This window comes from Dipodomys ordii, unplaced genomic scaffold (genome assembly GCF_000151885.1).
Source record: "Dipodomys ordii isolate 6190 unplaced genomic scaffold, Dord_2.0 Scaffold37, whole genome shotgun sequence".
In the NCBI taxonomy this organism is placed as follows: domain Eukaryota; kingdom Metazoa; phylum Chordata; class Mammalia; order Rodentia; family Heteromyidae; genus Dipodomys; species Dipodomys ordii.
In genome coordinates, this window is record NW_012267253.1 from 557083 (window position 1) to 568343 (window position 11261).

Sequence of the window (11261 nt, forward strand, 5' to 3'; positions counted from 1 at the left end):
ATGCTGCAATAAACATAGTTGTGCTGGTAGCTTTAGTGTGGTCTTGTTTGTAAACATTTGGGTAAATGCCCAAAAGTGGGATTGCTGGGTCATAGGGGAGGTTCTATGTGTACTCTTTTGAGGAACCTCCATACTGTTTTCCAGAGTGGTTGAACAAGTTTACACTCCCACCAACATTGTATTAGGGTTCCCTTTTGGCCACATCCCCTCCAGCATCTGTTATTAGATTTCTTGATTATAGTCATTCTAACTGGGATGAGGTAAAAATCTCATATTAAGTAAGCCAGACCCAAACAAACATAGGTCCCATCATTTCCCTTATTTGTAATAATTACTACACATCTAGGATAATCTTAGCAGATAAGCAGAGTAGCTCAATGGCTATCTATGTACATATGACTATATAAGATGATGCTAAGTGGAATAAATTCCAAGACATGGACACAAGAGGTTTTTCTTTGTTGTTGTTCTCAATATACAACATGGTTTCTTTTTTCTTTTTCCCCCTATAGTGTATATCCTGTTGTCACTGTATTGGATTTTGATAGCTTGGGTATTGTATATACATTTATATGAACTAGGGAAGGAAAGGGGAACAACAAAATGGTGAGACAAAGGACAAAGGGGGAACCTATGCAACAGCATAATCACAAGACAGTATGTTGGAAATTATCTATACAACTTGGGAGACATGGGTGGGAAGAAGAAAAATGAAGGAGGGGGTAACAAGTTAGACAAGAAATGTAATACCTACCTTACTTATGTAATTGTAACCCCTCTGTATATCATCATGAGAGGAGGAGGAGGAGGACGAGGAGGAGAAGGAGGAGGAGGACGAGGAGGAGCAGGAGGAGGAGGAGGACGAGGAGGACGAGGAGGACCAGGAGAAGAAGGAGGAGGAGGAGGAGGAGGCGAAGAAGAAGCAGCAGCAGTAGAAGCAGCAGCAGCAGCACCACCACCACCACCACCACCACCAAGCTTTAGCTGGTCACCAGTGTCTCACATCTGTAATCTTAGGAAACTGAGCTCTGAGGATTGAGGTTTAAAGCCAGCCAGGGCAAACAAATCTGAGAGTCTCAGCTCCAATAACTATCAAAAAGCCAAAAGCGGAGCTGTGGCTCAAGTTGTAGCTCACTAGCCTTGAGTAGAAAAGCTAAGGGGCAATGCCCATGTCCTGAGTTCAAGACCCAGTACCAGAACACAAAATAAAAAGCCTTTTAAAGAGCATAAACAATTTGTCTCCTTTCTTCATTAAACTAATCAGGAAATAAAGAGTTGTTTTTCCTATAAGATTCACATCTTATTTTCCACTTGAAACCTTCCCTGTTTCCATAGTAACCAGCATTGATGTCACACAATTTTCCCTGCTCCCATTTTTAAGTGGGAACACTACACATAAAAATGCTTTTACACATTTATTGAAATAGATAAAGCAAAATGTAAAGCATATTATATATATATATGAACTCAAATTTTTGCCAGAGCTTACCCTCAAATATTAATCTATTCTTTATAGCATACCTGAATGTAAGTGTATTTTAAGATTTAAAAAAATAGAAGTTAACTGTAAGTATCTTCAACAAAATTTCAGTTTATGAAATCAACTTTACTGGCTAGTTAAGAGATCCCAGAATAAATAATTGTTAAAGTGCCTTTAAGGAACAAAGAAACTCAGAACAACTCTGTTTTATTGAAAGTCATCATGCTAAAGGCTCTTCATTTTCTTCTAAAGAAGTCACAATTTATCCTCAAGTCAGGACTTTGAAAAGGTCCTGTATCTGTTCTTCATTGGGCAGTAGTAAAAATGCATTTCCCCTCCCTGTGGTCCAAATGTATACAGACTATACAAAATGAAGTCATTTTTATTTTAATATTTTAGGTGAGCTGTTCTTATTATACAGGAGTTACAGCATGTATCAGGAAGACAAATGCTTCCTTTTTTACTGAAACAAAAAGTAAAATAACTGGGGCTGGGAAGGTGGCTCAGTGGTAGAGCGCTTGCCTTGCATGCCTGAGGCCCTGGGTTCGATTCCTCAGCACCACATAAGCAAAAAGAAAAAAGCCGGAAGTGGCACTGTGGCTCAAGGGGTAGAGCGCTAGCCTTGAGCTGAAGAGCTGAGGGACAGCGCCCAGGCCCAGAGTTCAGGCCCCACGACCGGACCCAAAAAAAAAAAAAAAAAGTAAAATAACTTTATTGGAGGATAAAAAATAAAATAAATTATGGGGTCCATTCAAAATGCCTCTTTTAGAGAAAAATAAAAAAGTAAAACCACCTAATACTATGGATAAACCAATTAATAAATAAAATTCTCAGCCAGGGATGGTAGAACACATTTATAATCCGAGATACTCGAAAGGTACAAATTGGGAGGACGGCAGTTGGAAGCCTAGTTAGCAAGACCCGATCTCCATGAGTAAGATTGACACTGTGCTACCTGCATGTATCCCAGCTACACAGGCAGTATAGGTAGGAGGATTGCAGTAGGATTGTAGGCTCTGGTCAAAAACTCAAAAGACACTATCCAAAGCAAAAAAAAGAGCTCTGGTCAGGTACCAGTGGCTCATGCCTAATCCTAGCTACTCAGGAGGCTAAGATCTGAGGATCGCAGTTCAAGCCAGTCCAGGCAGGAAAGTCCAAGGGACTCTTATCTCCAATTAACCACCAAAAAAAAAAAAAAAAACGGAAGTGGCGCTGTGGCTCAAGTGGTAGAGCGCTAGCTTTGAGAAGAGCTCAGGGACCACACCCAGCCTAAAGTTCAAGCCCCCCATATCTGACCCCCCACCAAAAATAAAAAATAGAGCTCTGAGCCAGGGCAAGTGGTTGAGCATCTGCCTAGCAGTACTCAGGAAACCCTGAGATCAAACATCAATACCACCAAAATGGAGGGAGAAGAGGGAGAGGGAGAAAGGGAGAGGGGTGGGAGAGAGGAAGGAGGGGAAGGAGGAAACAAAACAACAGAAATACACAGTACTTAACACAGTACTTTTAACAACGGAGGAAGGGGAGAAGAGAAAGCTACTGGGAAAACCTTTCAACTGGTAGAGAAACAATTATTTCTCTTTTTAAGAGGACTCAAAATTAGCCAGGGAGAAGAGGAGGGCACTAGGAACATCTTTCAACTAGTACAGTAATAATTTAGTTCTCATTTTAAAAAGATTCAAAACCAGCCAGGCACTGGTTGTAATCCTGGCTTGTAATCACAGTTCAAAGCCAACCCAGGCAGGAAAGTCAGGCAAGAAAGTCAGTGAGACTCTTATCTCCAGTTAACCACCAGAAAATCAGAAGTGGCATGGTGGCTCAAAGTGGTAGAGTGCTAGCTTGAGCAAAAAAGCTCAGAGACAGCACTCAGGCTCTGAGTTCAAGCCCCCACCACCAACCAAACAAACAAAAAAAAGAATTCAAAACCAATATGGCAACATGTACTAAGTCAACATAATAATTTTTCCATATATTTTTTCCTGTCATTTTTACAATTCTGAAATATATTAAAATTTCATTTTTGGCAGTACTGGGTTTGAATTATACAATGATTCTAACAAAACATTTTAAGTTGACTCAGAATTTACCTCACAGGGAAGAGAATTTACATTCCTGCAATGACTTTAGGCCAACCACTGTGAAATCCACTCAACAACCCTGTGACTGACCAATCATATCCACATTTCAGAGAAAGAAAATGTGGACATTCAAAAAAAGTTTCCAGGGTGGCTCAGTGGTACAGTGCTTACCCTTGCATGCATGAGGCTCTGGGTTCGATTCCTCAGCACCACAAAAGAAAAAAAAAGCTGGAAGTGGCTCTGTGGCTCAAGTGGTAGAACGCTAGCCTTGAGCTGAAGAGCTGAGGGACAGTGCCCAGGCCCAGAGTTCAGGGCCCACGACTGGACCCCCAAAAAGAAGTTTCTAAAACTTCAAGCTTCCACAAGTATAAAGTGCAGTACATGCATCAAAGTTTCTATCTTTATTTTAAAGTCACACTATTTCTTGAACTGTGATCCTCTAGACCTCTCCCTTCCAATTAGCTGTGATTATATGAGCCACTGTTACTCAACCAATATAAGCACAACTAAAGGGTTTGATTTTGTTTGAGAAAGATGGGTCAACTAACGTCTGGTATTTGAGATTTCTAACATTCCAAATGAAACTGGATTTTTGACAAAAACTAAAGTAGCCAAAGCAATTAAATGGACAGATATACATAAGCCTTCGTGAGGGGAGTAGAGACACAACAAACTGTTTGCTCCTAAATGGTCAACCCATCTATAATTATAGTGAGTCTACAACTACACTACAATGTCAGTACATAATTAGCCACAACCTCTTAGTAAAAACATTGAGTCTTGTAGGCACTACAGTTTATGAACAAAGCTTGCTCAGAATACAGATACTTGTACTCCACCTCCAGAGTTCAATTCAGCTTGGAGGATGGTGCCCATCTACACTTTAATAAGCAACCTACCAACAACCACCAAGGTAACTCTGTTGCACAGGGTGAAAGAACTGGAATTGGATCTTCATAAACCTTTATTCCTTCTACAAACAGTAAGTTAAAATAGTCTAGGAATTGGTTATTCAAAATAGTGAACAAAACCAATTTTTAAATGCCCTTATGTTCATACACACTAAAGTCTGAGAAACAGAAAACATATATGTGTATTACATGTACTAGTATTAGGTGCTACAAACTATTATCATCTGATTAAGAAAAATGGAACCAGGGATTGCCATTTTATAGAAGAACAATCAGGGAAACCTTCTCCAATAAGCAAATATTTAAGCAGAAAAAAATGAAACAAGGGATATGTGGGAGAAGAGAAGGAACACTATTAGTAACATTATCTTCAAAACAGCTTCCACACAAAATAACTTTTAAGTGTTACACTTTTTACTACAGAAAAGAGGAAAACACTCATGTAGAGTGCCTGCTCTGTGCTAATACCATGTACTCTCTTTACTCATCAAAATCACTTTGTGGGATAGTTATCAAGTTCCTTGTGCACTAAAACCCATATTAAGCAATTGCAAGGACACACATTTTGTAAAAAAAACAAGTAAGGGTGTGAAGCTGGTCTTAGGGACTATCAAATTTATCAACTCCCAACTATGCTAAATTTCATCTTTATTACCAAAAGAGAACACTTGTTGAGTTAACTCAGATCTCAATTCCTCTGTGCTCAGGATTTCTAAGTATCTGAAAAGAGTTACCAAAAAATTTGTCTACATTAAAAGGGAGATTTTTTTTTCATCAAATTTTAACAAATGTTCCCATACAGCTATTTTTTCAAGACATATTTTCCTTGTGAAGTTTAATCATGTTCATACAGACAGAATCATTTTATTCTTTACAAACTTTCTGGAAAGGTAAGTTTTAAATTTCTGACTCTTCAAATGTAAGGTAGAGTAAAAGCGTATTTGCTCCTGGCTGGTACTGGTGGCTCATGTCTGTAATCCCACTTTCTCAGGAGGCTGAGATCTGCTCACAGTCCAGAGCCAGAATGGACAGCAAAATCCATGAGACTATCACCTCCAGCTAAACACCAAAAAGCTAGAAGTGAAGTTGTGATAGAGTGCTAGCCTTCCACAAAAAAGCTCAGGGACAGCACCCAGGCCTGTAATTCAAGCCCTAGAACTGGAACCAATAACCAAACAAAAAACAAGCTGGAAGTAGAGACTTGAACAAAGATGATCAGGGGCAACGCCTAGTCCAACCTTTAACCCCAAAATTGGCGCAAACACACACAAGCATATTTGTCCATATTTGGACAGATCTGAATATTCATTTCCAGCTTGTTTCATATTCATTAATTTCAACAACGTTAAGCATACCTACCTAAGTATCACTTTGTTCTTCCTACTTGGTTTTTCTGGCTGGGTCTAAGTTACTCTAGCAATACCTCAAGCTAATAATTAGAAAATAAAGCACCATTCTAGATACTATAGTACTAGATCCTAGAGGTACAATTCATTAGTAACAGTCTTACTCTCAAGATCCTGACAGAGTAGTGCAAGACAAAGTCCCGCAGATCTGTGTCTTGCTTCAACAGCGTTTGGACAGAACAGACCCGGGGACTTGTTCTCTTTTCCATCATCTACTGCCTTCGAATCTCCTCCTCTCCACTCACCAACCACCTCTGGCCCTTATCCTCTGGCCCTTCTCCTGCTTCCAGAGCTAATCCACGTCGGGTTTTGTGGTTCTATTTCCATGACTAGCCATGATGTCCCAGATTCACCCTCAACTGCCCGGTCAATCTGCACCTGCGTGCTCCTACACCTGCCTCTCTGGCCATGTGGCGCTGAACAGCATGGACCACTTCTTACGCAAGAGGGCGCCTACCGACTCCTGAGGACGTACAGCCAGCATGGCGCCTTGGCAGAGCGCTGTGGCAAAAAGCTTTCTCAAGATGAGCCGGGTAAAGGCTGGGAAGGTGGCTCAGTGGTAGAGTGCTTGCCTTGCATGCATGAAGCCCTGGGTTCGAGTCCTCAGCACCACATAAGCAGAAAAAGCCAGAAGTGGCGCTGTGGCTCAAGTGGTAGAGTGCTAGCTTTGAGCTGAAGAGCTGAGGACAGCGCCCAGGCCCAGAGTTCAGGCCCCATGACCAGCAAAAAAAAAAAAAAAAAAGATGAGCCAGATAAAGCTGCAGAAGCCTGAAAGCCACCCTGGCCCTGGAGAAGAACCTGAACCAAGCCATTTTGGATCTTCATGCCTTGTGCTCTGCTGGCACGAACCCCATCTCTGTGACTTACCAGACGCAGAGATGAAGTTCATCAAGAAGATGGGAGACCACCTAGCCAACCTCTGCAGGCTGGCAGCCCCTCAGGCTGGGCAAGCATCTCTTTGAAGGTCTCACCTCCAAACACAGCTAGAAGACCCAAGGGTCCAGCACAGGCTGAAATCAGTTTCTGCATGAGCCTCTCTCTCCAGCCACTGGGTAGCTTCCTAACTAACAACCTCTGAGCCCTTCCCAAGCCTTGGACCAAATGAAAATAAAGCTTTTTAAAAGAAAAAAAAATCCTAACCCAAACATGTATAAAAGAATAGTGTACTAGATATTCCTTACAATGCTTCGTAATCCTAGCTACTCAGGAGGCTAAGATATGAGGACTAGGGTTCAAGGCTGGTGTAAGAAAGTCCACGAGACTCTTAAAAGACTACCATCAAACCTCAAGTGGAGCTGTGGCTCCAAGTGGTAGAGTGCTAGCCTTGAGCAAAAAAGCTCAGACAGTGCCCAGCCCCTAAGTTCAAGCTCCAGGACCACAAAAAAAAAAAAAAAGTTACTCACATGCTGCTACCTTCAAACAAGAGTATCCTATACTTTGCTCCCAAGACCCACTCAACCTTCAGAGCCTGACAAAATCCACCCTACTTAATGATATTCGTCCAGTAGTAATTCTGTATCTGAACTTGACTGAATAAACTTAATTCACAAATACCGTCTCTTTGATTTCTGTGAAAGTGTAGAATATGAATTAGGAATATTTACTCTTTTCTATATATTATAAATAACTGGAAAAACCTGGTTTATAAGATGAACATTACAATGTCAAATGATAACATCATTCTTCCTCAATTACACTATGCTCACTCTCTATAATTAAAAAAAACACTGAAGTTATAATCAAGTATTTTTCACAAAAAAAAGGGATGAAATGTACTCAAGATCCTAGATATCCATAATTCTCCAACTATATATCAGTTACAAAGTCAGAGTTACTAGTAATTTTAGTGTCCATCACAGAAATTCAAGTTGGATAGTTTTTATTAAGTTGGTAGGTTAGAAAGGGAGTCCCTCCCCTAGATTCTGCTTATATTTGGCCAGAAGACAAAACTCAAGTCAGTCAAAAGTACATATGTCAGTCAGGTGTCAGTGGCTCACACCTGTAATCCAAGCTACTTGGGGAGGCTGAGATCTGAAGACAAAGGTTCTAAGCCAGCCCAGGGAGGAAAGTCTATGAGACTCTTTTTTTTTTGTTTTTTTATTTTTGTTTTTTTGTCAGTCATGGGGCCTGAACTCTGGGCCTAAGCGCTGTCCCTCAGCACTTCAGCTTAAGGCTAGCGCTCTACCATTTGAGCCACAGCTCCACTTCCAGGTTTTTCTACTTATGTGATGCTGAGGAATCAAACCCAGGGCTTCATGCATGCGAGGCAAGCACTCTATCACTGAGCCGTCTTCCCAGCCCCTCTATGAGACTCTCCAATTAACCACCCAAAAAGGAGCTGTGACTCAAGTGATACAACACTAATCTTCCTCACTAAAACTCAGAGACAGCACCAGGCCCCAAGTTCAAGCCTCAAGATAAGCACCCCCCCCAAAAAATGCATTTATTGTCATTTAACAAAGAGGATTATAAGTAAATGTTTCATGTCTGAAATATTGTTTCTAGAGCTATCAGTTGCCCTTAATATCAATTATTGTATAGCCTTTTTTCCAAGTGAAGGGGGCTACTTAAGTATACATATTTAAAAAAATTCTATCCACAATCTTTGTAACAATCAAACACACAGAAGTATATTTACCAATAACTTGAAAATACATTTGTAAAACAACTATTCTAGCTTCATAGTTCTGAAAACGGATACACTATCTCTTCCTCTTCCTACTTTAAAATTTCCCAGTCCAAATGAGGGTTTAGATCAGTGGTAGAGTTCTTACTTAGCAATGCATTGCAAGGCCTGGATTCCATTCCTACACCAAAAAGTAAAAATAACAAGTTCAAGTCCCCTTTCTCTTTCCTGTCTTTACCTTCCCTCATTAGTATGATTTCAAACTTCACTTATCCAACCAAGCCTTATCTAATCTTCTCTAATTATATGTGATTAAGTCCAATGAAGGAGGGCTGCTACTACCTACTTCAAGACTGGGGAGAATATTTAGAATGCCTCAGTAGTTTCTGTGACTGAGAGAAACAACCTTCATACTCTGACACAATTTCCTTACAGTAAGTAAGGCTTTAAGAAATAAAATGAAGACAAGATGTTGAAAATGCTTTATTAATTGCCAAATACTATCCTATTATCATTATATAGTCAAGAAAGTGAGTGAGATTCTTGTTTCCAATTAACTAACAAAAAGCCACAAGTGAAGCTGTGGCTCAAATGGTAGAGTGCCAGCCCTGAGAGGAAAAAGCTAAGAGAGAGCTCCCAGGCCATCTATTCAAGCCCCAAGACCAGCACTCCCCCCCAAAAAAAGGTAATTTCTACTCCTATCCTTATTAATTCTGGCTTTTAACTCTGGAAGCCTGCCAAGCAACTTTGCTCACAAACCTGTGTCAAACAGATCCCAAATGACCATAACCATTTTTTCAAACTAAATGTTACAATTTGAAAAATGTATTTTGAACTTCAGTATCATCAAACTAGTTGACAGTCTTCCAAGTAAATTAGTAGCTGCCTACTACCAAATGTGGAAAAAGTACAATTTTGAAAAAAGTGTAACAATTTTAAGGAAGTTATTTTTATAGTGAATATTCAACTTTATCCTAAAGTTGCACATACAAAAAAACAAAAACAAAACTAATGTACTCCTACATGTATTCCACTTAAGGCTATAATCTCATTTTCATTCATGGTTTATTTTCTCTGTACTAAATATCTCTCTGCTACACTATAGCTCCTTCTCCCCAAGAAGTTCATAAGCTCCTTACTAAATATATACAAAGTCATAGCTACAAAATGCCAGCAACCTAGAAAGTTTATAAGACTTAATGAATGCTCACTTGCTTTGTAAAGATGCTACATGCCTTAAGAGTAAGCATTTCTCTTAAGAAAAGCAAAGCCCATTCCTAAAACTTAACTATGATGTCGCCTGACTCATCCCAACTCAGCTCTTCAACTCATTTCTCCAGTAGGTATAGGGGGAGATGAAGAGTTTTCTACAGTCAAAAACAGATGAGTCCAGAATCATTCACAGCCTGCTTGTTCTTACCTTGGACACAAATCCTACTACACCTCTATCTGGTTTTTAATACAGTAAATTCCAAAGCAGAACAAATTAACAAGGCAAGACCTGTTTTAGGAAGTCGTTTGATAGTAATGGCTATCAAGTGAACTTTTCCATTTACCACCACTTAAAAACAAAGGAGTGGGGGAGGCAAAATCTGTAAGGACAGACAAGAACATTTAATAAACGGTGGGTCCTTTATCAACAATCTCAAGAGCATGTCCACTCAATGTACTACCACACAAAAGTGATAACCACACTGTATCGAAATGCATGCTTTTCCTAATAAGTACATAAAATCCTTCTGAAATTACATCTAACATGGTAAACACACAAATACACACCCTCCCCTAGGACCTAAAAGAACTCAATTAGTCCACACATATTCCAAAGCAACTAATTACTTGAGAAATTCAACAAGCATAGATCTAAGCATAGCATTGCCTCTCCTGTTAGTACTTTTTTCCTATCGAATGCCACCACTGTAAACAGGTCTGTCAATTGCAGAAGCTGGCAGGCAATAACACCATAAGCTTTATTCCCAATTCTTTTTCCCCTTAGGAAAAAATCCAGTTTGTTGTTGTTGTTGTTGTTTGTCGCCTCTGACACCATAAATGGTGGAGTATATTCTAATTAAATTGTTCTGCCACATAGTTACCTTGTGGTAACTATTTAATCACAATGTCTTCATCCACTGGAAGAAAAAAGAGAGAGAGAAAAAAGGCTTCGTCCACTGGAAAATAAGAAATCTAACACCGCAAACCCCTATTTAAGTACACTTAGTCTGCCCTTACCCTGGCTGCACCTACCGACCTAACCCGTAGGCTTTGACTATTTATAAGCTTTTCAAAAACTTCGCCTTTAAGTAGCATCGAAATTCCCACTCAGGATCTCATGCGTTTAATGAAACGACAAGATCAAATGTTAGACTCCTAAAAATAGGGGTGCTGTGAGTGAGAGAAACACACACACACACCCCACCGGGCTGCCAACGCCACTGCGTCGCCCTCCGGGGGTGGCGGGGCGCCCCGCACGCGTACAGTAAGGAGCCTCGCGGGCAGCGAGACCGGGGAGCGGGCATCAGGTGACTCCACGCCGCTGGCACTTTCGCTGTGACCCGAGTGGACTCGTCGTCACCCTGGGCTCCGAGTCCCACCCCCCGCACACACTCCACCCCATCCCCAGGCCCTGGCAACTCCAGCCCCCCGCAACGCGAGCGGAGGGAGGGGCTCGGGTGTCCGCGGAGCTCGGGAGCGCGAGCCCGGGGCACGGCCCCGGCCTGCGGACTGCGGCTCGCTCCGAGGGCCTTGTGGGCCAGCTCTCCG

The 11261-nt window shown here is 41.0% G+C and overlaps 1 protein-coding gene across 1 annotated transcript in view; it reads right to left on the bottom strand.

Annotated features, from left to right (window-relative positions):
• Positions 1 to 11261, bottom strand: part of Atl2 (atlastin GTPase 2) — a 44461-nt gene that overhangs the window by 32023 nt on the left and 1177 nt on the right. The window lies entirely within an intron of this gene.